Raw genomic sequence first — 27,654 nt, forward strand, 5'->3', positions numbered from 1 at the left:
CCAGTAGTGATGATATTTTCACTGCCTGGCCCTGTAAAGCAAAGTACAGAAGGCACTCCAGTTGTAGAGAGAGCAGAGCCTCTAGGTGTAATGAGAACGCCCCCGTTGCTCCTAGAGGCTCAATTGCATATATTAAAACATAATCTTTCTTAGCAATGCGGGCACATATGACCATGGGACCAACACAGATGTCTTCAGCTTCCAAGTGCACATGTAACCAGGGCCGTCTTTACCGCAGGGCAAAAGGGGCAGCTGCCCCGGGCCCAGTTGCTCCTGGGGGGCCCAAGCAGCATTTTACTTGGATTTTACTTGGGCCCCCTATATTTTGTTGCCGCTGCCGCCCGCCGGCCCTGTAACATAACAAAGTCACGGTCCGGACTATAGAAAGAGAGAGTGAGGAGGGGGCGGGGCCCGGGGCCGCTCTGCGCTCCGCTCTGCTGCCTGGCCTGCCTGTCTCTTTAACAGAGCAGACCAGTCAGTGGCTGCTGGAGCGTGATGCAGCTGCCGCACAGGCAGAGAGAAGAAGGAGGCGGAGCCCCAGCCGGCAGCCACAACAGACAGCCGGAGCCAGCCAAGCAACAACAGAACTTACAGGTATTTGGTAGCCATGGGTGGGGGGGGGGGGTCTCATATAGGATAGGACAGGGGAGGGGGGGCTCATATAGGACAGGGGAGGGGGGGGGCTCATATAGGACAGGGGAGGGGGGGGCTCATATAGGACAGGGGAGGGGGGGCTCATATAGGACAGGGGGGGCTCATATAGGACAGGGGGGCTCATATAGGACAGGGGGGCTCATATAGGACGGGGGGCTCATATAGAACAGGGGAGGGGGGGGCTCATATAGGACAGACGGGGGGGCTCATATAGGACAGGGGGGGCTCATATAGGACAGGGGGGGCTCATATAGGACAGGGGGGCTCATATAGGACAGGGGGGGCTCATATAGGACAGGGGAGGGGGGGGGCTCATATAGGACAGACAGGGGGGGCTCATATAGGACAGACGGGGGCTCATATAGGACAGGGGGGGCTCATATAGGACAGGGGGGCTCATATAGGACAGGGGGGCTCATATAGGACAGGGGAGGGGGCTCATATAGGACAGACAGGGGGGGGGCTCATATAGGACAGGGGGGGCTCATATAGGACAGGGGGGGCTCATATAGGACAGGGGGGGCTCATATAGGACAGGGGGGCTCATATAGGACAGGGGGGGGCTCATATAGGACAGGGGGGCTCATATAGGACAGGGGGGGGGCTCATATAGGACAGGGGGGGGCTCATATAGGACAGGGGGACAGTGTGTGCTTTCCTGCTACTACATCAACCCCCCCCCCAGGGATCTTGGGGGCATTAAGGGTTGGACTTTAACTCCTTGCTGCTGATTTTGAGTGTGCCAGTGTGTGTGTCCGTCCCTGTGTGTGTGTGTTCGTCCCTGTGTGTGTGTGTCCGTCCCTGTGTGTGTGTGTGTCCGTCCCTGTGTGTGTGTGTGTCCGTCCCTGTGTGTGTGTGTCCGTTCCTGTGTGTGTGTGTCCGTCCCTGTGTGTGTGTGTCCGTCCCTGTGTGTGTGTGTGTGTGTCCGTCCCTGTGTGTGTGTCCGTCCCTGTGTGTGTGTGTCCGTCCCTGTGTGTGTGTGTGTGTGTCCGTCCCTGTGTGTGTGTGTCTCTCCCTGTGTGTATCACCATGCCCACAGTGTTCCTATGTCTTGACGCAGCTGCTTCAGAACGTTCTGTGCGGGACAAGAGGAAGAAGATGGAAGAGGAGGCAGCGCCGCCAGCATGGAGTCTGTGCGATAGACACAGGGAGGCACACTAAGGACGAAGGTAACACTTCCACATGATCGACACTAGTGTTATCTGTGGTTTTACATAGGACTGCAGGTAACACTACTACATTATTTAGCACTAGTGTTATCTGTGGTTTTACATAGGACTGCAGGTAACACTACCACAAGGTTAGCTCGCACAGGGCGCCTGAACACCTAAGGCCAGCCCTGGCTGCGCACCCCAGCGCCAAGGGATGACGTCACTGATGTAATATGCCTCTTATATGTGGAGAGCGGTGATGTCACAGATGTAATATATCACCTATATATGGACAGCGGTGATGTCACTGATGTAATATATTACTTATAAGTGATATATTACATCAGTGACATCACCACTCTCCACACATAAGTAATATATTATATCAGTGACATCACTGCTGTCCACATATACCGGTAAGTAATATATTACATCAGTGACATCACCGCTCATCACATATATGTGGAGAGCGGTGATGTCACTGATGTAATATATCGCCTATATGTGGACAGCGGTAATGTCACTGATGTAATATATCACTTATATGTGGAGAGCGATGATGTCACTGATGTAAAATATCACTTATATGTGGAGAGCGGTGATGTCACTGATGTAATATATCATTATATGTGGAGAGTGTTCATGTCACTGATGCAATACAGCGCTCCAGATGGCGAGCAAAATGGTCGCCAATGTGCCTTAAAATTTGCAGATGGCGACAAGACTTGTCATAGACTACAGGCCTGAGGTCTATTTGGTAGTGAAATCCCAGCGCAGGCAGGCGTGATGATGTCATCACGCCCGCCTGTGCCAGGACGCGGTGAGGTGTGCGCGTCTGCGTTGCACCATCCCTCGCCGTACCAGCAGCTAGTGAGCGCCAGTGAAAGGAAACAGGTTAGTATAAGATTTTCGCTTTTTTTTAAGGTGTGGGAAGGTGGGATCCAGGGGGCCCAAGTAAATTCTTGCCCAGGGTCCAATCAATATTAAAGACGGCCCTGCATGTAACAGGTCAGCCAGTGTCATAGGTACAGATCTGCTGACAGATGCCCTTTAAATGGGCCTAACACAATACTGTCTAAGGCTACTTGCCACATATGGTAGATTATTGGTGGTGTTTTTATGCTCTTCTGCATTTTTAGTGGGGGGTTTTTTGCACCTGCATTTTTTGCAGTAAAAACTCCAGCTCCGAATGTTAGCTGAAGATCTATGGGAAATATGAAACACAGGACTAAACGGTTTTTGCTACTGGTATTTTTGTTTATTAGGTTGTTTTTTTGGTCTTTCTGGTTTCTTTTCAAACATCATGCTGCATACCTTTTCACATCACCTTCTCTATAGGGGAAAAACGGCATGAAGAAAACTGAAAGCTGAACATAACACCACAAAAACGCAGCAAAAAATGCAGGTGGGCAAAAAATGCCTGAGGTTAGTCTTCCATTTTTTTTTACTTATAAAAAAAATTGCAGACAGAATTCACGTGTAAGAACTTTACATTAGTGACATGGTCTCCTACTGCTGCCGAGCTAACACTTATATAACGTCAATGCCTCTCAGTGTTTTCCATGTTCTGGAACACTTGCCCTGGTAAAAGAAGGTTAAGGAGCCTTTTGACTGTAAAGGAGTATGTGATTTAGTAAGTTGACAGCCTCATTGTAGAGAGCACCAGACAAGCTGCTCCATGTGTATATTTAGTGACATATGTGTGTGTCACAAGAGGAACCTGCTGCACGGCTCCACATTCCAAAAAGGCAAGAAAAAAAAATACCCCAAACAACAGCAAATATTAATGTAGAAAAATACAGCGTCTGTTAAATAATAGATTCCGCTAAAATAGCATTTTACAACCAGTGTTTGTAGCCTGATAAATTTTAGATTAACAACTAGATTTCAGATCTTTTAACACCCTACAATGGGCAGGTGGCAGTTTTTTTTTGTTTTTAATACATAAAAAAACTTTATTAGCTAGGATCATGTGCCTAATGTACGGCATGTAATCCCGGAAGTGCCCGCAACCTAGTTAGACCACGGAGTGCATCGCTGACCCGATAAGGAAAATCTCATCATCATCTATGCTAACGTCATAATCCACATCAGCTCTTTAAGGGGAGTGCGAGGGTCCTGGGTTTGGTTTTATCATACAAAAATCGCGGCCACATGATTCTGGTTGTATTATTCTATTGCACAAATTAAAACATTTTTAAGAAGGATTTAGGCTACTTTCACACTTGCGCTAGGAGGGTCCGGCAGGCTCTTCCGACAGGGAACCAGCCTGCCGAATCTGTACTAACGGTAGCCCAAGTGTGCCGCCGGAAGTCCGCGTCGGCCCCATTCACTATAATGGGGACGGGCTGGAGTTCCGGCTGCAGCACGGCAAACATGCCGAGAGGCGGCCGGAATAAAACTGCAGCATTAGGGCTCGTTCACATGACCGTATGTCTTTTTCAGTGTTTTGAAGGACGTTTTTCCCGGATCCGTTTTTCTTTTTTTTTTTCGGTAGTATTTCCGGTTCCGTTCTGTTTTTCCTTATGGCAAATACAATATACAGTAATTACATAGAAAAAATTGGACAGGGCAGAAAATCTTCAATAGATGGTTCCACAAAAACGGAATGGATGCGGAAGACACATGGAGTACATTCCTGTGAGGGATACCACACCTCGTGCCCGCTTGGCGTCAACTACGTTGAGCTCACGAGACGCGGTCTGGTCACTGGTTACCAAGACGTGACGTTACGCCCTCCTGGAGGAGCATGTTAGGTCAGCTTGGTACAGTTTACACAGACACCTCCTGTCCCCGCGGGCACAGAGAGGCAACAAGCTAAGAGAGCCTTTTCACTGCCACAGTGAAACAGCGCTTTCTCAGCCTGGGTATACTGCCACCAGTTTCTCATTTGATATAAGCCCGGTCCGCTAACGGGATTATATAGGGTGAGAAACCAACCTGCGGTAGCTTATAACTAGGCCGAAACACGGATGTGGGGATTCGTGATCGAGATACTAGACAGCTCAAGATTAAATTATATATTTAATCACCTAAAGGGCACACTAGGTAACACAATATACACAAAGAATATATACAGTGGTCAGAGGTTACAAATACAGGTAATATGGTACAAACAGGATTACACAGAGTACAAGTCAGTTACCGGGTAGATGAATGTTCCTTTGGGTTATGATTAGTCCTTTGCTGTATTCACATGGAGGGCAGTGATGTCAGCTGGTTGCAGGTTGCTCTAAACACATGGCACGATGTGACCCTCCTTCAGAGAAAAGACACGCCCGCTTGCTGGCACAAGCCTTTTAAACTGTAGCCGGCCCCTCCTCTGGGAAGGGTCCACTCCCCCTCTTCTGGGCTGGCATTAAATGACCCACAAAACCCTTTAGGATTCATAGCTCCAGACCAGAACGTCACAGAGGGATGGTTCTGGGACCAACAGATCTGCCTGGGTTCCGGCTACAAGTAGAGTCCAAACATGGTACCGTTATTTGGTTTCTGTGGGAAAATATGTATATCTCCCTTCCCTGGCATCCCACCACCAAACTAAGACCATGGGCATGTTCATCGTGGCCACCGGGACACAAATATGTATCCGGTTTGCGCCTGTGATGGCCGGGCGATTCATAATTCCTTATAAATCGTCGGTTTCATGCTGTCTGCTAGATTTGATTGAACTGGGGAATGGCTTAGACCCCCTGCAAGGGGTGTGAAATTGTAAACAAAGGTGGCCTGCAAGAAGTTCCCTGCCATATGGCTGGGGCTTTGAAGCAGGGCCCTCCTGTGGAGTTCACTACCTCTGCTATCTTTCAGCAAATGGTGGTTGTGGGGACCTGGCTGACAGTAAATATTAATCCATATTCCTCACAATTCCGTATGTGTTCCATTTTTTTTTTCCGGACCCATTGCCTTGAATGGAGCCACGGAACATGATTTGCGGGCAATAATAGGACATGTTCTATCTTTGAATGGAACGGAAAAATGGAAATACGGAAACAGAATGCATACAGAGTGCATTCAGTTTTTTTTTTGCGGAACCATTGAAATGAATGGTTCCGTATACGGACCGTATGCAGAATACAAAAAATGGCCCTTATACGGAACGCAAAACACATGCGTGTGAATGGAGAGAATTACCTGCAGCACACTTTGGCTAGCGTTAGTATGGATCTGGCAGGCTGGTTCGATGCCGGAACAGCCTGCCGGACCCTTCTAGTGCAAGTGTGAAAGTAGCCTGAGGCTACATGCACATGACTGTTGTATGTTTTGCGGTCCGCAAATTGTGGATCCGCAAAATATGGATGGCGTCCGTGTGCGTTCCACAATTTGCGGAACGGCGCGGACAGCCATTTATATAACTGCCTATTCTTGTCCACAAAATGGACAAGAATAGGACAGGTTATATTTTTTTTGCGGACCACGGAACGGAGCAACGGATGCGGACAGCACACAGAGTGCTGTCCGCATCTTTTGCGGCCCCATTGAAGTGAATTGGTCTGCATCCATGCCACAAATACTGCGGCTCGGATGCGGACCAAAACAACGATCGTGTGCATGAGGCCTTAGAGACAGAAAATGAACCTGCAAGATGCAGTTGTTGCAATACAGCTTATTGTGGATATCTGCAATGGAGTGCATTTCATATTCTCATGAACTCTTGCACAGCTTCAGCCTAAGCTAGGAATGTCCTAGTTCTCTACCTCCTCCAACACAGTGCCCTAGTGTTAATATAGATTTTTGGACAAATGTTACAATCACGTAACACTTCTGTGCATTTATCAGGTAAATTTTAATTTGCTTCAGTTGCCGCTATTGGTTTTCGAGAAGAAAATAATGATTACAAGCTGTAAATGTCATGAACGTAATAAACATTTCACACACTACATGGAAACAAAGGATTTGACTGTGGCAGAATAATGAAAGGTGAGAAATAAGGTTATGATTTTTATGTCAAAAGATAGGTAGCAGAAGGATGATAGCTCAAGGCTAGGGCTATTGATGGCAGCTAGCAAAATGTACAGATAATTGTACACATGATGATGTGAGAACAGTACAATAGACCCACGGTCAGATAGGAACACGGTCGTGTGCATGAGCCCTTATAGTTGAGAAACCTCTGTTATTCTCTGTATATTCACATCTACTGATTTAGGTGGCAAAAGGAAAAATATGACTTTATATGAGTTCTGTCATAACTGTTTTTCCAGTTACTCACATCCTATTCAGTACCACTTCCTTCCTGTATGTGTAACGCAGCATAATATGCATATTACAGGTCCTGAGTAGTCTTCTGATGTGGTAAAGACATGTATTTCGTTCATTTCAACACAGGCCTCCTACCCAGTTAAGCCAGTACTCTCTGCTCTGCACTGATGAGGGGCAATCACCCCGAAACAGCTGCCTGCAGATGAGGTGCGGGCTTATTTAATATCCAAGTCATGTCTCAAGGCTTATTTTAAGAGCTGAATATTGACTTATAGGATAGCTGCCTTACATCTGGTGGCATGAGAGGCAGAGCTTGTTAAGAGCTCATTTGCATTTCTTCCCTCCTTTTCGTTCATTTGACATGGATTTTAGTTTTTAATTTGACAGAACTTCAGTAGTATATTGTGCTATTTTATTCAGCTAAGGCCTCCTTCACATTTCCGTGTCAGTGTCATGTCCGTGAAAAAAAGCGTACGTGTTTCATCCGTTAAGTTGTCCGTGAAGCATCCGTGGTTGGTCTGTGTGTCCGTTTTTACCATCCAAGTGTCATCCGTAATTCACTGATGTTGCTCAGCTGAAAATTAATTTCCAAAGGATCTCCTATTAGTCTTCAGTGAAAAACGGAAGCAACACGGACAGAACACGTATGTGTGTCAGTGATTTTCACTGACCTATAGACTTCAATGGGGGTGTTTGGTCTGCATCATGGATCAAAGTAGTGCATGTCCCCGTGATTTTTTACCGACCCACAGTCAGTAAAAAAATACTGAAATGTGAACAGACACATTTAAATCAATGGGTAAGTGTGCTGTTCGCAGAAAATGAGGACAGCACACATCAGTGAAAAACAGAAATGTGGACGAGGCCTAAAGATATCCCAATATTAAGTGAATATACTGTATATTGTAAGCAGGGGTGCACCTAGCCTTTCTGCTGCCTGAGGCGTAAACTGAAATGGTGCCCCCCCAATGTCTATTTCTTACCCTAACCCCTTTGCCACAATGAAAGCGCTCATTGCCCTTCTGCTGCCCCTCTCTTGCCCCTACCTGGTGCTGCCTGAGGCGATCGCCTCACCTGGCCTCATTGGTGGTGCACCCCTGATTGTAAGACAGGACCTGGTAAGGTAGTAGCTGGTGCAGTGGCGCACCTACAGGGGGGGTCCAGCGGGTCTGGACCCCCCCTAGAACAACCAGCCAATATATATATTTTTTTATCCTTCAGGGCCGCACCGCCGATCACCACAGGCGGCGCGGCCCTGGATGTAATTGCGGCAGCGGTGGGGGGGTCGGGGGGGCAGTAGGAGATGAGCGCTTCCATTGTGGAAGCGCTCATCTCCATATCCATCCTGTGCTGCGGCAGGGGAGGGAGAGGTGTGTCCCTCCCCTGTTCTTCTGATAGGCCGCAGGCACTAATGCCTGCAGCCTATCAGAGGCCGGCTCAGGCGGCGCGATGACGTCATCATCGCGCCGCCTGAGCCGGGCAGCACACAGCAGGGACACAGACCGGAAGAGGCCTGCTTCACATCGCTGCTGATGGAGGTAAGTATCAGTGTTTTCTTTCTTTCATTCTTTTTTTTTATGGAGGGGGGGGAGCTGGCACTATGGGGGCATCTGAGAATTCTTACAGCCCAATTTTTTTGGGAGTGGCACTTCTTACTGGCACATTATGGGGGGGGGAGGGCACCATGGGGGAGAGGAGCACTATGGGGGCATCTGGGGGCTCTAAAGGGGCTTTTTGTTGGACACATTATGGGGGGCACTATAGGGGAGAACGGCACAATGGGGCATCTGGTGGCACTGTAGGGGCATTATTTGGGGGCACTATGGGGAAGTGGGGGTTCTAAAGGGGCCTTTTTTTCTTATTGGCACATTATGGGGGGCATTATGGCATCTGGTGGCACTGAGGGGGCATTTTTTACTGGCACATTATGGGAGGCACTATAGGGGAGAGCGGCACTATGGGGGAATGGAGCACTATTGGGGCATATGGTGGCACTTCGAAGGGGCATTTTTTACTGGCACATTTATGGGGGGGGGGCACTATGGGGGAGAGGAGCACTATGGGGGCATCTGGGAGGTCTAAAGGGGCTTTTTTTTATTGACACGTTATGGGGGGCACTATAGGGGAGAATGGCACTATGGGGCATCTGGTGGCACTATAGGGGCATTATTTGAGGGCACTATGGGGAAGTGGGGGCTCTAAAGGGGCCTTTATTCTTATTGGCACATTATGGGGGCATTATGGCATCTGGTGGCACTAAGGGGGTATTTTTTACTGGCACATTATGGGAGGCACTATAAGGGAGAGCGGCACTATGGGCATTATTTGGGGGCGCTATGGGTGAGTGGAGCACTATTGGGGCATATGGTGGCACTTGGGGCATTTTTTACTGGTATATTATGGGGGACACTATGGGGAAGGGGGACAGGAGCACTATTAGGGCATTTTACTGGGGCACTATATAGGGGTATTTTATACTGGCATACATTATGGGGACATTAGCTCAACAGCGGGCACTAAGCGGGGGTATTTCATGTACTGTCATATTGTAGGGCGAATTATTAGTACTAGGAGGTATTATGCAGAGCTTTACTACTACTGGGGGGCTATGAGGAACATGATTACTAGTATGGGCACTATAGGGGCATTATTACTACTAAGTGTGCTCTGGCAGAGAATTATTTCTATTAGTGGGATTTTGGGGAGCACTGTTACTTTGGGGGGCACCCTGCCACAGTATCAGCTTAACACAATAATTTTTGGGGGACATTATCTTTATACTATTAGTGTCTGGGCAGTTATTTTTTAGAGCACTGTGTGCCAATAATTATTGAAGGGGGCACTATCTGTGTGGTAGTAGTATTTTCAGGGGGACTTTCTCTGCAGTATAGTATTGGGGGTGGCAGGAAAGGGTGTTCAGAAGATGTGAAGATGATGGAAATTTGGGAAACTAATGTCTGTTTGTTAATCTCTGCAGAGATGGGAGATGGCTGAAAAATCATCATGGCGGTCTGGTCTGAATGGAGAAGATAAAGAAAGAGAACGTCTACAACAAAGGTGACATCACTGGATGTAAGAGGTATGGGGCGCTATGTAGGAGAGGAGATGCTCCGGCTCCTCACCTGCCATTTGCAGAAGGAGGATTCAGAGCTGGGTGAGGATGGCCAAAGGGGGAACAGGCCACGGGCGGGTGGCAGATGGTGGGGGGGAACCACAGGCCTTAAGCAGGATCTGGGGAGGGAGGAGCTTCCTGGCTGTAGCTTGTTGTATAAGCAGGCAGTGCAGCCAGGACAGACCCTCCCCTCTTCGTATGATGTGTAGAGACAGGCCTCAACAATAGAATTCCAGCTGTACAGTGTTTGTTGGGAGTGGCCTATTATATGTAGGAGGGGCTTTTAATAATGGGTGGGGCTAAAAAAAAGGTGGCGCGCTGCGCGTGCCGCATTGTTCTATTCCTGTAGAGCTTTTAGAATCGCCAAGTAAAAGAATCAGCGCAACACACTACACCCCCCTCCCCCCCTGCATTTTTTTATATAAAGGGGGCTTTGAAAAATGGGCAGGCAAAAGAATTGGCACAGCGTACTACACGTGCCACATTTTTTTGCCTTTCAGACCCCCCCTAGACAAAATTCCTGGGTGCTCCCCTGCGCTGGTGTGCATGTTCCACCCAGGTTTTTCACCTATACATGTTGAGGTGCTCCATGAAGAAGAACAACAACACATTTTTCATTTGTCTCTTTGTTTAACCCTTATAGGAAATTTTCTGTCTTTGTTTTTTACTCCCTGTCTTCCCAGAGCCATAACTTTATTTTCCATTCACATATACATGTGGTACCTTGGAACCGAACCCGAGTTCGGGAAATGTTTTTTTACAGTATAAATCAATTTCTGAAGTTATTATGCGAACTTCAGCTCATCGGAGCCAATACATTCTAATACTGTCTGGAGCGCTCGCTCTGTACAGCATTGAAACAAAGTTTTATGCAAATCGACTTCGGATGTTTTATCCGAAGTCGATCCACTTATCCCTAGTATAGACGTATAAACACTTTTATGTCTGCTGGTATTGGAAAATTGAGGTGCACCATTTATATTAAAGAGAGGTTGTTCTAAACATCTTGGAGAATTAACCACAGATCTTCCATGGATGTAGCCTTGCTCAAATCCTTCTATCTCTTCATAATCCGAGACAGACTTGATTATTTTAAGAAGAGGGCTCTATGGTGGACATATCATCACCTCCAGGACTTCTTCTTCTTCTTTACTCTGAAGATAGTTCTTAATGGCCTTTCTCTCTAAGCATTGAGGACCCCGTTAGTCCTGACAAAATCCCCAACTCTGTTTGCTGAAATGCCTCCCCAGGCTTGCAAGGAACCTCCACCATGCTTGACTGTTGCCTGCAGCCCTTTAGTGAACTACCTTCTGTTACAGTCAAATATTAGAATTTTTTACTCATAAGTCCAGGGCACCTGTTGCCATTTTTCTGCACTTTAATTCCTATGTTTTCATGCATTTTTGGGTCCCATGGCCTTGTTTCCACTTTGAAGGTATGGCTTTTTGGCTGCAATTCTTTCATGAAGACTACTTTTGGCTAGACTCCTCTGAACAGTATATGGGAGTTCCTGGGTCCTGCTGGGTTTTTCCAGTTCTAAGGTGATGCCATTACTGGGCATGTTTGGATTTTAAAGAAAAGTAAATATGCTGTGTCTTTCATCTGCAGCACTAAGTTTTAAGCAAATGGAGTTGTGGATTGGGTCAGGGTAATGACATCCTCATTGCTGAGAAATGCAGGCAGATACTTATCCATCAAAGAGGCATCTGACTGGCTCTAAATGTATTCAGCAACATCCCAAACATATAGCCAATGTCCTTAAGAACTATCTCCAGCGTGAAGAACAAAGAGTCCTGGAATTTATGATATGGCCCCCATAGAGCCCTGATCTCAACATCATCGAGTCTGTCTGGGATTACATGAAGAGACAGAAGGATATGAGCAAGCCTACCTCCACAGAAGATCTATGGTTAGTTGTCCAAAATTTGGAACAGCCTCCATGCCGAGTTCCATCAAAAACTGATTGGATTTAGATTTCTCTTCATTGACTTTGCATTTTGTTAAAGGATAAGAATAAACTATTAAAACTTCTATTTTTTTTTTAAAAGCATTCTTACTTGGCAGCATTTTGTCTATACCTGCCTAAAGCTTTTTCACAGGACTCTATTCATACACAGCACTGTGCTCTATAGTAGAGAAACAGTTAATATATTCGCTATTCCTACAATATGCCAGCATTGTTGTTGCTGTTCTTTCGTCAGCTCGATCACTTGTGTAAAATCTCGCTGCCAAGTTTATAAATGGAAAACCACATCCTTCCAGGCGGGTGGCAGTGAGCTGTTTTCTTCTTGTTTACCTATGTGGGCTAATAGATCTGTCCCAGCTGCAGAATAAGACAGGATTAGATGGAAACAATCTAATTATTCGCATCCGTTCATTTTCCACAGAGGATTTTTTATTCTTTCTGAAATGTTTTATTATTCCATCTACTTTCATTTATTTTCTAGAATTACAGAAGGTCATTTTATTTGGTCACACATGTCTTCATATGCTCATTGGTCAAGGTGACATCAGTATATTTTTTGGCAAAAAAGGAGAGAGGATGCCATCAAAGGTTGCTATGTGAACACTAAGACAAGGGAAATGTACAGTAGAAAGCTGTGCCCTGATAGATTTATTTGTAGTAGAGGAGTAGCAGAGGAGCATGGAGTCAGTTTTTCTTTTTTAGTATTGGGGCTCTTGTGGCTATGGCTGAGTTCACACATGCCTTGTGAACTCCGGCAGAGGAATAGACTGCTGGAGCTCCCCAGCACAGCTAGCTGGACACTGTCTCACACCCCTAAAGCCCCATTGACTGTAATGGGATCCAATAGGCATCCAGCATAAATGATGGCTTTTTACAGACAAAAAGTACTGTATGTGGTAATTTTTTGTCTGGCCGAAAGCTGGCATTTATGCTGGAAAGCGTCCGGATCCTTATCGGATCACTTATAGTCAATGGGGATTCAGGGATGCGTGGCAGGGTCTAGCTATGCTGTAATTCACAATTTACATGTTAACCTATTGGATCACAGTAGGCACGAATAAAACGTAACTATTAATATTAATAATTCCAACCACTTCAAAGTGTATAAAAAAAAGAAGATATGAAAAAAATATATATATATTTTTTATGACATCATATTCTCTTTATAACCATTAGCACCTTGCTCAAAACAGAGGGGAGAAGCTGACAGTGGGGGTACGTGGGGACTACGCTATCCCTACGAGAACCCTTAGTAGTACCTCAACCCACAGGAACACCCTGATGGTGGGTGGCCTGTGGTCTCATACCTGCCCTGACTCACCCTCATATTACCCAAAACATCCCAACACGTTTTCCCTAGTACAGGTTCATTAGGGGAGAGATAATGGGTAAAATAAGGAAAACGATACACTGATTATAATAAACCCTAGATATAAAAGATGAAAGCCAATATATACTACAAAAACGATGATATAATACTCTGTGCACCAACTAATGAACGGAAGCGAATATTAATGAACCGGATAGTCAGTAGAGATGATTTCATCCGCCATTAGTCACAACAGCCATATCCTTCAAAAGTGGCCTTAATTCAACAGCCAAATCGTTCAACAATAACCCAGTCCTTGCTTAAGTGTAGACATATCCATTTGCTACATCGGTGGCAAGGCAGGCTAGTACAAGAGTGGATGTCCTAATAGATGCGTTGTGGATGCGGAAAAACTTAGCCCTCTTTATTTGTTCTTCGGCATCCACAACGCATCTATTAGGACATCCACTCTTGTACCAGCCCGCCTTGCCACCGATGTAGCAAATGGATATGTAAGAGGTCTTTTGACCACAATCAAATTCTGTGTTTAAAATGCCATTGTGACATCTTTATCTAAGGGGATCATTGCACACTATCGATGGACCACCTTTGAGCTATTAGTCTTGGTGATCCTGTGCATTGGTAACCCTATATGTGTGTATATTGATTGATATTTGCTTAAATCAGCATCTTACACCATCAAAGTATATCACCATATGTCAGAAATATCTTGATATACCATACAAATTATATCTACACTTAAGCAAGGACTGGGTTATTGTTTAACGATTTGGCTGTTGAATTAAGGCCACTTTTAAAGGATATGGCTGTTGTGACTAATGGCATATGAAATCATCTCTACTGACTATCCGGTTCATTAATATTCTCTTCCGTTCATTAGTTGGTGCACAGAGTATTATATCATCATTTTTGTAGTATATATTGGCTTTCATCTTTTATATCTAGGGTTTATTATAATCAGTGTATCGTTTTCCTTATTTTACCCATTATCTCTCCCCTAATGAACCTGTACTAGGGAAAACGTGTTGGGATGTTTAGGGTAATATGAGGGTGAGTCAGGGCAGGTATGAGACCACAGGCCACCCACCTGTGGGTTGAGGTACTACTAAGGGTCCTCGTAGGGATAGCGTAGTCCCCGCGTACCCCCACTGTCAGCTTCTCCCCTCTGTTTTGAGCAAGGTGCTAATGGTTATAAAGAGAATATGATGTCATAATATATATATATTTTTTTTTCATATCTTCTTTTTTTATACACTTTGAAGTGGTTGGAATTATTAATATTAATATTAAAAGTTACATTTTATTTGTGCCTACTGTGATCCAGTTGTTTATATTGCAGGAATTTACATTTACCTTACTTATATACATTCTGTGAGGTTTAAAAAGTTTTTACATGTGAACCTAGCCTAAAAAGGGGCCGTGTGTGGTCAAAAGGTAAGAGTGGGGCTTCTGTAAAAAAAATTAAAAAAATCATACACTAACTGCACTTTTAACTTGCTTAGCCTTTAATAAAATACCATACTGCACTCTAAAAACAGATAATAAGCTAAACTGAAGATAAGATTTCTGAAGAACTGGCACTGCCAAATACTGGAGTTCAGTATTACTTTCAAAAATTACAAATACTTTTATATCCAGCTGAGTCTCTTTAGATGTTAAGTCTGCGGTTACTTACTGATAAGGACCTCTCTTTTGTGTATGAATATTTCACATCAGTTTTCCTAACACCACATCAGTAAATTCCAATGTAGTCTCCACCAGATATGAATGAAAGAAATAGTATGAATAAATAACAGGAACGAGACGTATTGGGTTCACAGCGACTGAACTGTATAAATCTCTGCTCCGCATTTCACATCCCACTGTCTTAAAGCTTGGGCTCCCAGGTGGCGCTCAGCCGTTATTGCACCTCCATAAATTGCAGGTTACTGTAATGCTCTATTTCCAGCCTGTACAAATGGAAGGTTTGTGAGCATCCACCGCCAGTGACTGGCAGAGCTCCAGCTCAGCATATTGTGAGGAGTGTGTCTTCTGAAAATGGGAAATTATTTCTCCTTAATACAGCAGCGCACAGTGAGTGGCCATAAAATATATTGCTGAGTGGCAGCTTATCTAGTTTATTTTGTATCACTTTTTCATGTCATCAATATATTGGCATGTTGCGTTATACCAATCTGTTTTACAAAGAGTTTTTTTTTGTATAATCTCTGAATGTATAGAATAATAGAAAGTAATCTGTACAAGAGAAAGTCTGATCTATAGGTTGTTCTTTTTTACAGCAGACCTACCTGGCTTGGACTGACATCGTACAGTCTGGTTTTCTGACTCTCTGTCCAGCGCAGGGCCTGGACGGACGCAGGGATGTCCTCCTTTTCAGTAGTTCACGCTCAGACAGTAGCACTGTGCTGTCTGAACGTGAGCTGCCAGCACAAACTGACTGACTGACAGGCTTCTCTCAGCCCTAGTCAGTAGAGCCAGCAGACCTGTCACTCTAGGGTTGAATGATGGGGAGAGAAGCACAAGCCCCCCCCCCCCCCCCCCCCCACGCCGCCCCGACGGCAGCGGGGCCGTGGCTTAGCTGAATTAGGGGCATGGCTTAGTTGCATCAGGGCGTGGTTTTACTGAGTCAGGGGGCATGGGCATGGCTACAGTGTGAGGTGAACCAAGTGGCCACCCTAGACTTGATATATGCAGAGGTTTGGCAGCAATACTGAACCCAAAAAATAGGGACAGCCATGAATAAATACCTTACAGGTAGTGGTGGTGCAAGCAGATGGGGATCTTTGGCAGATGGTCCCGACGTCAAATCAATGTAAATAAATCTGCAGCACTCGCCAGTATGGAAAATCCAATGGTGGTTTTATTCCAAAAACAACAGGGTGATGCAACGTTTCGACCTTCCTTGGTCTTTTTCAAGCAATACCCTAGACTTGGACATGATCCCTCATTGCACATTGAACCTGGGTTTGCCACTTACATACCCATAAAAAATAGTTTCCAAGGAGAAATAATAGATCAGCTATGTTGTTGAGGCTTTATGCACACGGCTGTGTCCTTATTTAAGTCTGCAAATGATGGGTCTGCAAAATACGGATACACTCAGTGTGCATTCCATATTTCTCTCACTCCCATCAATTAGTGTTGCGTGAAGCGAGCTTCGGATGCTTCATCTGAAGTCGCTTCATTAAAAACTTCGGAATAATACTGTGCGGAGATCCGTCTCCATACAGTATTAGAATGTATGGGCTCTGTACAGTATTATTCAGAATTTTTGAACAAAGCGACTTTGGATGAAGCATCCGAAGCTCGCTTCGCTCAACACTCCCATCAATAGAAAGGACTACTCTTGTCTGCAACATGTTCTATAATATGCAGAACAGCCACATGCACTCATAAAAATGAGAGGGTCAGTGTGCTATCCGTGGGTAGCTCATGGCTGAAAAAATATGGTCATGTGCGCGAAGCCTAATTGGTGATCTATTTTTTTATGTAGACACAGTAGAGGCAGTTTAATGATGTGTGTGAAGAAAACCCATGTAATTTCAGGGAAGACCTACAAACAGATGGTGGAATAATTGAAACTATTGGCTTGGCACTGGAAGGCATAATGCCGTCTGTGCCTTCTCGCCTACCTAGGTGGTTTTCAGCCAGTGCTCGAGTGTTGTTCTTTCTTTTGAGACTGAGGAAAGTTGCTTGTGTGTTATTATGATGCGTTCGCTAGTAGTGTTGATCGCGAATATTCTAATCGCAAAATTTTATCGCTAATTTTCCGATTGTCGATTTTCACAATCCAGAAAATAATGACTGGAGATCACAAATTCTCGAATTCGCGAATATATGACGAATATTCGCCCAAATATTTGCGAAATATCGCAAATTTGAATTTTGCCCCTGCCGCTCATCACTGTTCTCTACATTTGGAAAGATGCACAGCTACTATCTAGTGGTTATTCACAAAACTGTATTATGCTTTAGTGTGCTATCCATTGTTTAAACGGATTAAACGGATTAAACACTGATCTGTGCAAGTTAATTGGACTATTCAAACATCCATTTTTATTTTTACAGATCTTTCTAAAACTCACTGCAGGTCCTATTCTGGTGTGTTTTTGTGGAACAGACTTGTCCATTCAATGGAGCAAAAATGGATAGCACATGGAAGCCATCTGTGTTCTTTTAAAGCGAGTCTATCTGCAGTTTTGGCCATTCTAAACTGCTGACAGCACTAGGCAGTACCTTTTCTCATCAGGAGTAGTGAGAATATGGAATTTAATTCTGCCATATTCTGCTCCTGCAAATGCCTAGAGCCCCTGCATTGAGTTGCTTCACAGACCCTTCCCTCTGCTCTGATTGAGAACTGTAATGTTCTCCTGGTTGGATGCTATATTTGTCACTCAGAGAAGGGCTGGGAAGCAGCTCAATGCAAAGAACGCTTCCTTTATTGAAGCTTTGCCCTGGGCACTTCAGAGAGAAGAGTGTGGTAGCATAAATGTTCATATTCTTACTACTCCTGATGAGAAAAGCTCCATAAAAGGTACGTTTGTACTTCTCTCCTCTGCCTGTACAATTTAGCTGTCAACAATTTAGCATTCTCAAAAGTGCTGACAGTTTCCCTTTAACCTTTTCCGGACATGCGCCGTACATGTACGGCACTGCAGGATGTGACTTCCCGACACATGCCGTACATTTATGGTGTACTGATCATGCAGACACATAAGCTATGCTTGCCTGATCAATGGCAGGGGCTCTGCTGTTACTGACAGATGGGCCCCTGCTGTAACCGGCGGAATCTGTGAAAATTCTGATAACAGTGGATTACCTACTTAGATGCCGCAGTCAATGCTGACACATCTAAGGGGTTTACAGAGAGAGGGAGCTTTCTATCTCAATCCATTGGTTCTCCACAATGTAAAGGCCTCGGAACCTGCCAGTTACGGAGGCCTAGGCAAAGTGTCAGTATAATACTGACAGTACCAATTTATTAAAATACTCTATGGGGGTCATTTATTAAAAAATATACTGGCTCGCAGAAATTGGCATTTTCAAAAATGCTTTGTGTAAAATTTGTAAAACATAAAAAACTATGTAAAACTGGTATTTCTGTAATCGTACTGACCAGCAGAATAAAGATGTAATTTTTGCCGCATGGTGCACACCACAAAACCAAAACCTAAAGCAATGTCAGAATCGCGGCCTTTTCTTTATTCTGCTTCCCAAAAAGCAAAATGAAGTAATCAGTCATATATACCCCAAAATAGAACCAATGATAATGGCAATTCATCCCGCAAAAAAAAAGTCCTTCCACATCTCCAACGAGAAAAAAATAAAAAACATATGGTTCTCATAAAATGGCTATACCAGTACCCCAGAGGCTATTAAAAAGCAACATGGTGCCATAAACCAAGCCATCAAAATCTGCACTGCAAAAGCCAAAAGGTGATCTTTCCTTACTGAACCCTGTAGCGTACCCAACCAGCTGTTTATATCCACATTTATGGCATTTCTGAAACCAGTAGAACCTACCCATCAATTGTGGTGAGTCTCAGATGTCACCATCTGGGCACAACATATTGGGCACTGAAATGCCAATTCTGTGGAAAACTTGCAATTTTCCCCTTTCTCAGTCCGCTGCACATTTATTTATGCAAAATACCTCAATTCTTGGGGGTTCCATTAATTTTTTCACCCCAGAGCCTCTACAGTAGTCAGAACAAGATGCGTAAATCACCACATAAGGCCCCAAATGCACATATAGTTTTTATTTTACTCCTGAGCACTATCCAGGCAAAAGATTATGGCCACATAAAGGGTATTTATAAAATCAGGGCTTGAAGAGGGCTTGCTTTTCACACTGGTATACAATGGGTACAACATATCGGGCATTGAAATGACATATCTGTGTAAAAATTGCGCCATCTGCTGTGAATTAATTTTTACAAAACACTTGCGTGGTCAAAATACTCACTACACCCCTTGGTAAATTCTATGTGGGGTGTGGTTTTTAAAATGGGGTCACTTCTTAGGGGTTTCTTTTTTTATTTCACCTCACAGCCTCTGCAGTTGTCGAACAGTGCTGTATAAATCGCCAAACTAAGCCTCAAATGCACATGGTACTCTTTCTCTTCTAAATCCTGCAGTGTGCCCAAACAGCAAGCTACAAACGCATATGGGGTGTTGTCTGTATTCAGGAGAAAAAAGGTAACAAATTGTGGAGTCCTTTATCTGCTGTTACCCCTTGTGAAAGTGACAAATCAGGGGCTAAATAAGTGTTTCTAAATTCTATGAAACGCATGTGGGGTCAAAGCACTCACTACAAACCTCAATAAATTCCTTAAGGGTGTAGTTTCCAAAATTAGGTCACTTTTTGGTGGTTTCCACTGTAGGGGAACATCAGGGTGTCTTTAAATGCAACATAGCGTCTGAAACCCATTTCAGCAAAATCTGCCCTCCAAAAGCCATATGGCGTTCCTTCCCTTCTGAGGCCTGCGGTGTACCCATATTCAGGGGCATAGCGTGAGGGGGGGGGGGGGGGGCCAAGGGGACTGTTGCCCCGGACGCAAAATTGCAGGGGGCGCCAGGCAGCAAACACTTCAATGAGGGTCATGGGAGCCTATGGCTCCCATCCCCTCCGTTCTTCCTCATAGGCTTCAGGCTAGTGGCCTGAAGCCTATGAGACAGTAGAGCGAGCGTAGTGTCTAGAATGTAGTTGATCCTGGGAGGTATGATGTCAGGTGAAGAGGCAGAGTCTCGTCATCCAGGGGGCGGGGCCCAAAGATGTGCGGGAGATTCTACAGAGCAGGAGCAGTCTGCAGGTAAATATGTGGAGGAGAATAGTGACTGTTATTTTTACTTGGGGGGCTTTTTGCAGGGGCTGAAGGGAGAAGGAATGGAATCATCTTTGTACTGGAGACTGTATGTTAGAGGGGTCTGAAGAGAGGGTAGTGGGGGTGATATTATTTACATGGGACTGTATGCTGGAGAGGCTGAAGGCAGGGGGTTGATATTATTTTACATTGAACTGTATGCTGGAGGGGCTAAGGCAGGGAAGTGATGTGTCTTACATGGGACTGTATGCTGGAGGGGCTGAAAGCAGGGGGGTTGTATCTTACATGGGACTGTATGCTGGAGGGGCTGAAGGCAGGAAAGGGTTGTATCTTACATGGGACTGTATGCTGGAGGGGCTGAAGGCAGGACGAGTGATGTATTTTACATAGGACTGTATGCTGGAGGGGCTGAAGGCAGGACGAGTGATGCATTTTACATGGGACTGTGCAAGAAGGGCTAGAAGGCAGGGATGTGATGTATCTTACATGGGACTGTATGCTGGAGGGGCTGAAGGCAGACGGCAAAGAGAGGGAGTGTGATATTATTTACATAGGACTGTATGTTGGAGGGGCTGAAGGCAGGGAGTGATGTATTTTACATGAGACTGTATGCTGGAGGGGCTGAAGGCAGGAGAGTGATGTACCTTACATGGGACTGTATGCTGGAGGGGCTGAAGGGGGGGGGGGCATAATTATTACTATAATACTACAGAGGGGGCCATTATAATATTATTAATAATAATGCAGAGGAGGAAATAATAATAATATAGAGGGGCCAGTATATAGTATATTATAATTATACAGAGGGCATTATAGTTATGGGCACTACGGGGGAGGGGAGGTCTGTTATCTGAGGATAATAGTAAAGTGAGAAATCCCCAAAAAATTCTGTGAAACTCTACAGAGATGAGACGCAGCTGAAAGAAGTTATCATGACGGTCCTATCTCCGAATGAAGACGCTGAGGAAAGTCTACATCACAGGAGAGGTCACTGGATGTAACAGGTATGGTGCGGTATTCTCCTGTATATTTCAAAGCAATGTATGTTATGTCCATCCAAATATCTGTTTGGGGAAGGTGGATATAGAATTTGGGCCACACTACCGAAGCCTGGCCCCAGACTTCAGGTCACCCTGTGTGTGTTCTGAATTCTGGGGGCTCACACCCATCTACTACATTATCTGTACTCAGAGAGTTATCACTGTGTTATGTGTGGTGTTACATAGGACTGCAGGTGACATCTACTGCATTATTTGTAAAAAGGGGTGTGGTCACAGGTGGGGGGGGGGGGGGGGGCGCAATACTTGCCCTGCCCTGGGTGCTGGCTACCCACGCTACGCCACTGCCCATATTTACTGCATAAAGTGACAGATTTGCAAAAATAGGCTGTCAGGAAGGGGTTAAAGTGGTGAAACGACATAAATATATGAGACAAATAGTCCGTAACATGTGTGAGACTGGGGTTAGCATGGTGACTTAGTGGTTAGCACTGTTGGCTTGTAGTGCTGGGGTCCTGGGTTCAGATCCAACCAGGGATAACATCTGCGCAGAGTTAACATGTTTTCTTTATATTTATGCTCTGGCTTTCCCCCACACTCTGATAAACTGACAGATTAAAGGCGTTATCCAATGTCTCCAACAGCCCCCCCCATGTGCTGGACCCCTCATAGGTAATATACTTACCCCTCTCCCCACGCCGCTCCTGGTCCATGGCAGCGCCGCTGCTGCTTCTCCCCAGCGATGCTAGGGAGGCTCGTCCCCATCGCCGCCTGCCATTGGCTGCTCCCCCCGACACCGGAGGTTTTCATCCGTGTACAGGGAGAAGCAGCGGTGCAGGGACCAGGAGCAGCGCAGCGAGCGGGGTAAGTTTATTACCTGTGACTGGCCCGGAACATGGGGGGGCTGTTCGAGACTTTAGATAACCCCTTTAATAAGGAATTTAGATTGTGAGCCCCATGGTGACAGAGACTGATGTGAGTGATGTCAGTACAGCACTGTGAATATGTAAGTGCTATATAAATAAAATAAATAGAACATTATGTGAGCTTGTGGAAAACTTGCATAGGTAACCTGAATAGCTGTCCTGCTATATTAGGCTGCTCACATGGCATTTTGGCTGTATGTTGATAGTATACCTCCAACACAATCCACTGTAAAACCATATAGTGGCATAGCGTGGAGCAGGTAAATATTAATATTCTGTTTCAGCAAGCAAGCTGTGTGCACTCAAAAATCTGGAAAACCCCTTTAAGTGTCTAATCGGTGGGGGTCCAACTGCTAGGGGTCCGCCGATCATGAGAACATGGGCCCTTGTGTTCCTCTGAGTGAAGCAGTGGTAATATATGGCTCTGCCACTCCACCTTTTTCGGATGCTGGAGATAAGTGAGCACTTGTACTCTGCTATCTCCGTCAGGCCATTGGGGGGGGGGCGCCCAGCAGTTGGGACCTCATCGATCAGACACTTATCTTCTGTTCTGAGGATGGTGGATAAGAGTTTGTCATTGGACAACCTCTTTGATAAGCCTGTATTAGTAGATTTCTAATCAGGCATTCGTCTAGTCTGTTAGAACGGATTCATCAATGCTGACAGAACAGTAGTAATCTAGGTCCTTGGTCGTAAATGACCGCTTCTACAATGTTTTTGGATTTTTTTTAAATGAATATTAATTAGAATATCTGTTAAGCGGAGAAGATAGCACAGTGTTTTCTGTGGATAATTAGTTTTTCTCCCTGAGGAATGCTGGCTTTCTGCGATTTAAACAAATCTACATTTCTAGGACAGCTGCTTCTCATCAGTGTTCTTTGAAATTCGGGGTCAAAGGATGAAAGGTCACCGGCTCCCATGAGCCACACCAGTCCTTAGTGCATGCTGCCTGGCTCGTGTGCTGGCCTCTCAAGAGATTACTAGCTTTCTAATAAAAACAGTGATCACTCAAATGAACCCGTCCGTCCGCTGCACACATCCAAAGAGATGGGGAGTTTCCTGATATGTGTATACAAGCATGGTTCTTCCCCAGCACCACTAGACAGGACTGTTTACCTCCCTCCAGTAGCCCCTACACCTCCTTAGAGGATCCGACCTGGAGTTGCTGCCAAATGTAAAGAATTTGGTTTAAATCTCCAGGGAATTGCAACACAGACTGTTTTACTTCCAGGGAGGCGGTTGTTATTTTTAGGAAGAGTACGGAAATAGTTTTTCTGTCACAATTTTGAGACGCATACTAAACACCACATTGAATATTCCACGGGTATAAACAGGGGCGTATTAGGAACTTAGAGGGAACGTCAGCTCCGAAACATCCCCAAACTAGAGTAAGCTGTGAATAGTGTAAGTGACACAGAGTCCGGTTATGTAATTTTTATCTTCATACTCACTTGCATTCCGATGCTGTCCTCCTACAAACCAGCAGTAAAATGCACAGAGAGGACTCCTCTTTGAGTCCTCTCTATTATGTATATGAGCTCAGGAGTCCTGTCAATGCATTTTACTTCTAGTTTGTCGGAGCGCAGTGTCGGACTGCAAGTGAGTATGAAGATAAAAATTACATAACTAGATTCTGCATCACTTACATTCTACACCGCTTACTCTAGTATCGGGGGGTGTTTTGGAGCAGACAGATTCCCTTTAAAGTGGACCTAGAAAAAGTGGCCTCATATTGTAGGTGGGTCTAAATTGACATAAGGCATGGCCAGCACACGTCTGCAGTGTCATCAAACAGTCAGCCAACTTTATTGGTGGTAGATTTGGACAATGAAAAATGGATTTCCCCTTTAAGACAATAGGGTACAGCTCCATAACTCTTATATGCAGCTCTATAGTGAAATATGGAGCACCATCATTTTATGCACAGCTATATAATTATATATGAAGTCCGGTCATTGTATATATACCGGTAGTCCGCTAGTGAGACAAGGAACACCAGAATTATATATAGTGCCCTATAGTGAGATATGGTGTGCTATTCTTGCACATACAGCCCTGTAGTAATGCATGGCATACTATATGAAATGCTTTTAGCGAATAGGAGGATTGATATTATATTATGTGACCAAGCAGAGGTGGCGGCTCATGTAGACTGTTCCTGTTCTTATTACAGTCAGGGCTGGGACAAGGCCATTTGGTGCCCAGGGCGAAGATGGCAAACTGCGCACCCCCCCCCCCCCCCCCCCCGTTTTTAAGAAAAAAATTAGTTTGTTATTTGTATTACATTATTTTCTTACTTTTTACAGTCTGTGTGTGAGTAGCAGCTAGTGAAGGCAGGCTCCTCGTGGCTTGTTCTTCACGCGCCGACACAGCTCCCTGTAGGCTGCGCGAGTCCTCCCTCTCTCACCTCACACCTCGCCTCCGGCGTGAGCCGCGTGACGTCACACGGCGCACGCCGGTGGTATCAACCAAATGAATCCTCCATGGGGGGGGGGGGGGGCGAGGAAACGCAGAGGAGGAAAGGGAGCCCGAGCCAGGAGCGCAGTCGGCACAAAATTCATAGGGGGAGAGAAGGAGCAGCGCTGACATGGCTGGTGTGGACGGTGTAGGCGGGTGCAGGAGCGCACTCAGCACAGCAAGCACAGCAAGTGGCGCTTGGCTAATGTGGTACAGTGAAGCTGTACACTGCTGGCACTTCACCTGCGCCCCCCTCCTGTCCGCAAATGGTAGCGCCCAGGGCACCCGCTCCTTCGGCCCCTGCCTTGTACCGGCCCTGATTACAGTTGTATATAATGGATGAGGAGAAGTACTGGTGATGCCACAGTTGCGATGGTCTGCAGTGGTCACATGCCATATACCAGCACATTACTGCTGCAGCTTATAAATAAAATGCCAGAGAAAGAGAGGGATATCACATAATTTTAGCCAAATGGGGTGGGCTTGTCCAAGATTTTTATTTATCTTGGACAACCCCTTTAAGGCACCAGCAATTTTTTAAAACATTTTTCACCTCTGTATATCAAACGGTGTAACTTTATTTATCTGTTAATATGAGGGCTTGTTTTATGTGGGACGAGTTATAATTTTTTCATAGCACGATTTTAGGATACCCCAACTGTACTGTATAGCTTTTTAAATTTATTGGGGTTGTATAAAAAATACAATTCCACCATTGTTTTAGGGTTTCATTTTTACAGAGTTCACTGCGTCATAAAAATGACATGTTAACTTTATTCTGCCAGTCAGATACCATATGTTGCCATATTCTGACACCCAACTGTGCTACTTTCAGGGTAATCTGTAGTTTTTTATACCATTTTGGGATAAATGTGACCTTTTTGATCATTTTTTTATGTATTTTTTGGGGGGGATAGCAAGATCACCAAAAAGCAACAATTCTGGCATTGGGTATTTTTTTCCCCTTTTTTTATGGTGTTTTATGGTGTTCATCATAGGTGTTAAATAATGAGATAATCTAATTGATCAGGTTTTTTTTTTTTACTCCTTCATAAATTTCTTATTCTTGTCTGCAAAACGGATAAGAATAGGACATGTTCTATTTTTTTGTGGGGCTGTGAAACTGACTTACGGATATGGACAGCACACGGGTGTGCTGTCGCAACCTTTGTGGCCCCAAGTGAATGGGTCCACATCCAACGCTCAAAAAATGCAAATTGGATGTGGACAAAAAACATGGTCGCGTGCATGGGCCCTTATCCAGAGCTAATACACAATTGTGCTAAGGCACAATGTTTTTGAAGGGGTACCATAAAATATATTTCCCATTAAGTGTTTTAATGGTGTAGGGGAATTGTATGGGCAGCTGCATAATCCTGTGATCAGCTCCTAAGTGAGAAACTTCTTTAGTAAAGTTGGGTTATCCTCTCCTAGTATGTGACGTTATCATATAGTTCAATTTATGACAGATGACTTTACTGTGATTCCAAAATTCCCAGAACTGTACCATTTAATTAGTGATTTGGTATGACAGCTTCTCATATACAGTATATATAGCTAAAGTCATAGGTTTTTCATATAGTCACATTCGTTAAAACCCAATTTTTCACATTTCCTAACATTAAGGGGGTGAAGTATCAAATGTACTGCGCCAAAAAACTTTTGGCCTGTTTTGTCAGTGGAGTAGGATACGTGAAAAATGTATGACTTGTTTCCACCATTTTTAGTGTGATTTGCACCAGGCAGTTTACATTTACTTAAGGGGTGGACAGAAGTATTGTGGGTGGGGATACACTTTTAGCCAAATTTATCATTATAAATTTTTGTAAAAAATAAAAGTCACAGAAAAAGATGCTACTCCAGTCTCCTTGTGGAGTACAAACTGACTGAAGCTTTGTAATAATTAAGATTAGACTTTAACCATAACCATGGTTATTTTGTGCAACAAACTTAACAAATGGCAGGTGACATTTTGCAAATGTGTCACAAAAAATGGCTTTAGGACATTTTTTTGGAGCAGACACTGCCCCTAAAATGGCAAAAAGTTGTATCTCTATACATTACCCCCTGAAATATGCTACATATTCCCTTATTCCCTCTCTTAGGTCAGTTATATCTCTGCTATATTTCAAGAATGTGAAATGTCAGAAAAATACTAGAGACCATGATTTAATTCAGCTTTTATTTCTTCCATCACATTCTCAGTGGAATAAGTTAGCTGTGCCTTTAAATTGCTTGGAAAATTCCAGAAAATATTGTTATGGCATGGCAGTATTTCAAGGCCTACTTGCCTCTTTGCTTGACATCAAGGGAAAATCTAAAATAAATCAGCCTAGACATCTGAAAAAGAACTGTGGACCTCCACAAGTGTGGTACATCCTTGGGAGTAATTTCCAAACATCTTAAGGCACCATGTTCATTTGTTTAAATGATGATATACACGTTTAAACATTGGGACCACAAAGCCATCGCATTCAGGAAGGAGAACAATTCGGTCTCCTAGAGATGAACATACTTCAGTGTGAAAAATACAAATCAAACCAAGAACAACAGCAAATGACCTTGAAAAGATGGGGGAGGCAACAGGTACAAAAGTATCTATGTAACAGTAAAACGTGTTAGAACCTGACAGAACCTAAAAGTCTGCTTAGCAAGGAAGAAGCCACTGATCCAAAACTGCCATTAAAAAAAACTGATTACAGTTCGGACAAAGATCTTACGTTTTAGAGAAGTGTCCAATGGCCTCATGAAATAAAAATGGGACTGTTTGGCCATAATGACCATCGTTATGTATGGAGCAAAAAGCAGGAGGTTTGCAAGCCAAAGAACACCAGTGCAAAACCGTAAAGCACAGGGATGGCAGCATCATGGTGCAGGGGTGCTTTGCTGTAGAAAGTACTGGTGCACTTCACAAAATAGATGGCATTATGAGGGAGGAAAGTTATATGGAGATATTGAAGCAACATCTCCAGAGTCCAGACGTTCATCCAGAAAGTTAAATCTTGGACGAAAATGGGTCTTCCCTAAGTGTACTTCC

At 44.6% G+C, this 27,654-nt stretch overlaps 1 protein-coding gene and 1 long non-coding RNA gene across 2 annotated transcripts in view; one reads left to right on the top strand and one right to left on the bottom strand.

Annotated features, from left to right (window-relative positions):
• Nucleotides 1–27,654, bottom strand: part of LOC120999974 (CXADR like membrane protein) — a 127,426-nt gene that overhangs the window by 38,695 nt on the left and 61,077 nt on the right. The window lies entirely within an intron of this gene.
• LOC120999985 lies at nucleotides 11,925–27,433 on the top strand. Its single transcript, XR_005778713.1, has 3 exons — nucleotides 11,925–12,032; nucleotides 22,282–22,284; nucleotides 27,423–27,433. It is a non-coding gene; the product is annotated as an uncharacterized LOC120999985 (long non-coding RNA).

Source organism: Bufo bufo, chromosome 1, assembly GCF_905171765.1.
Source record: "Bufo bufo chromosome 1, aBufBuf1.1, whole genome shotgun sequence".
In the NCBI taxonomy this organism is placed as follows: Eukaryota; Metazoa; Chordata; class Amphibia; order Anura; family Bufonidae; genus Bufo; species Bufo bufo.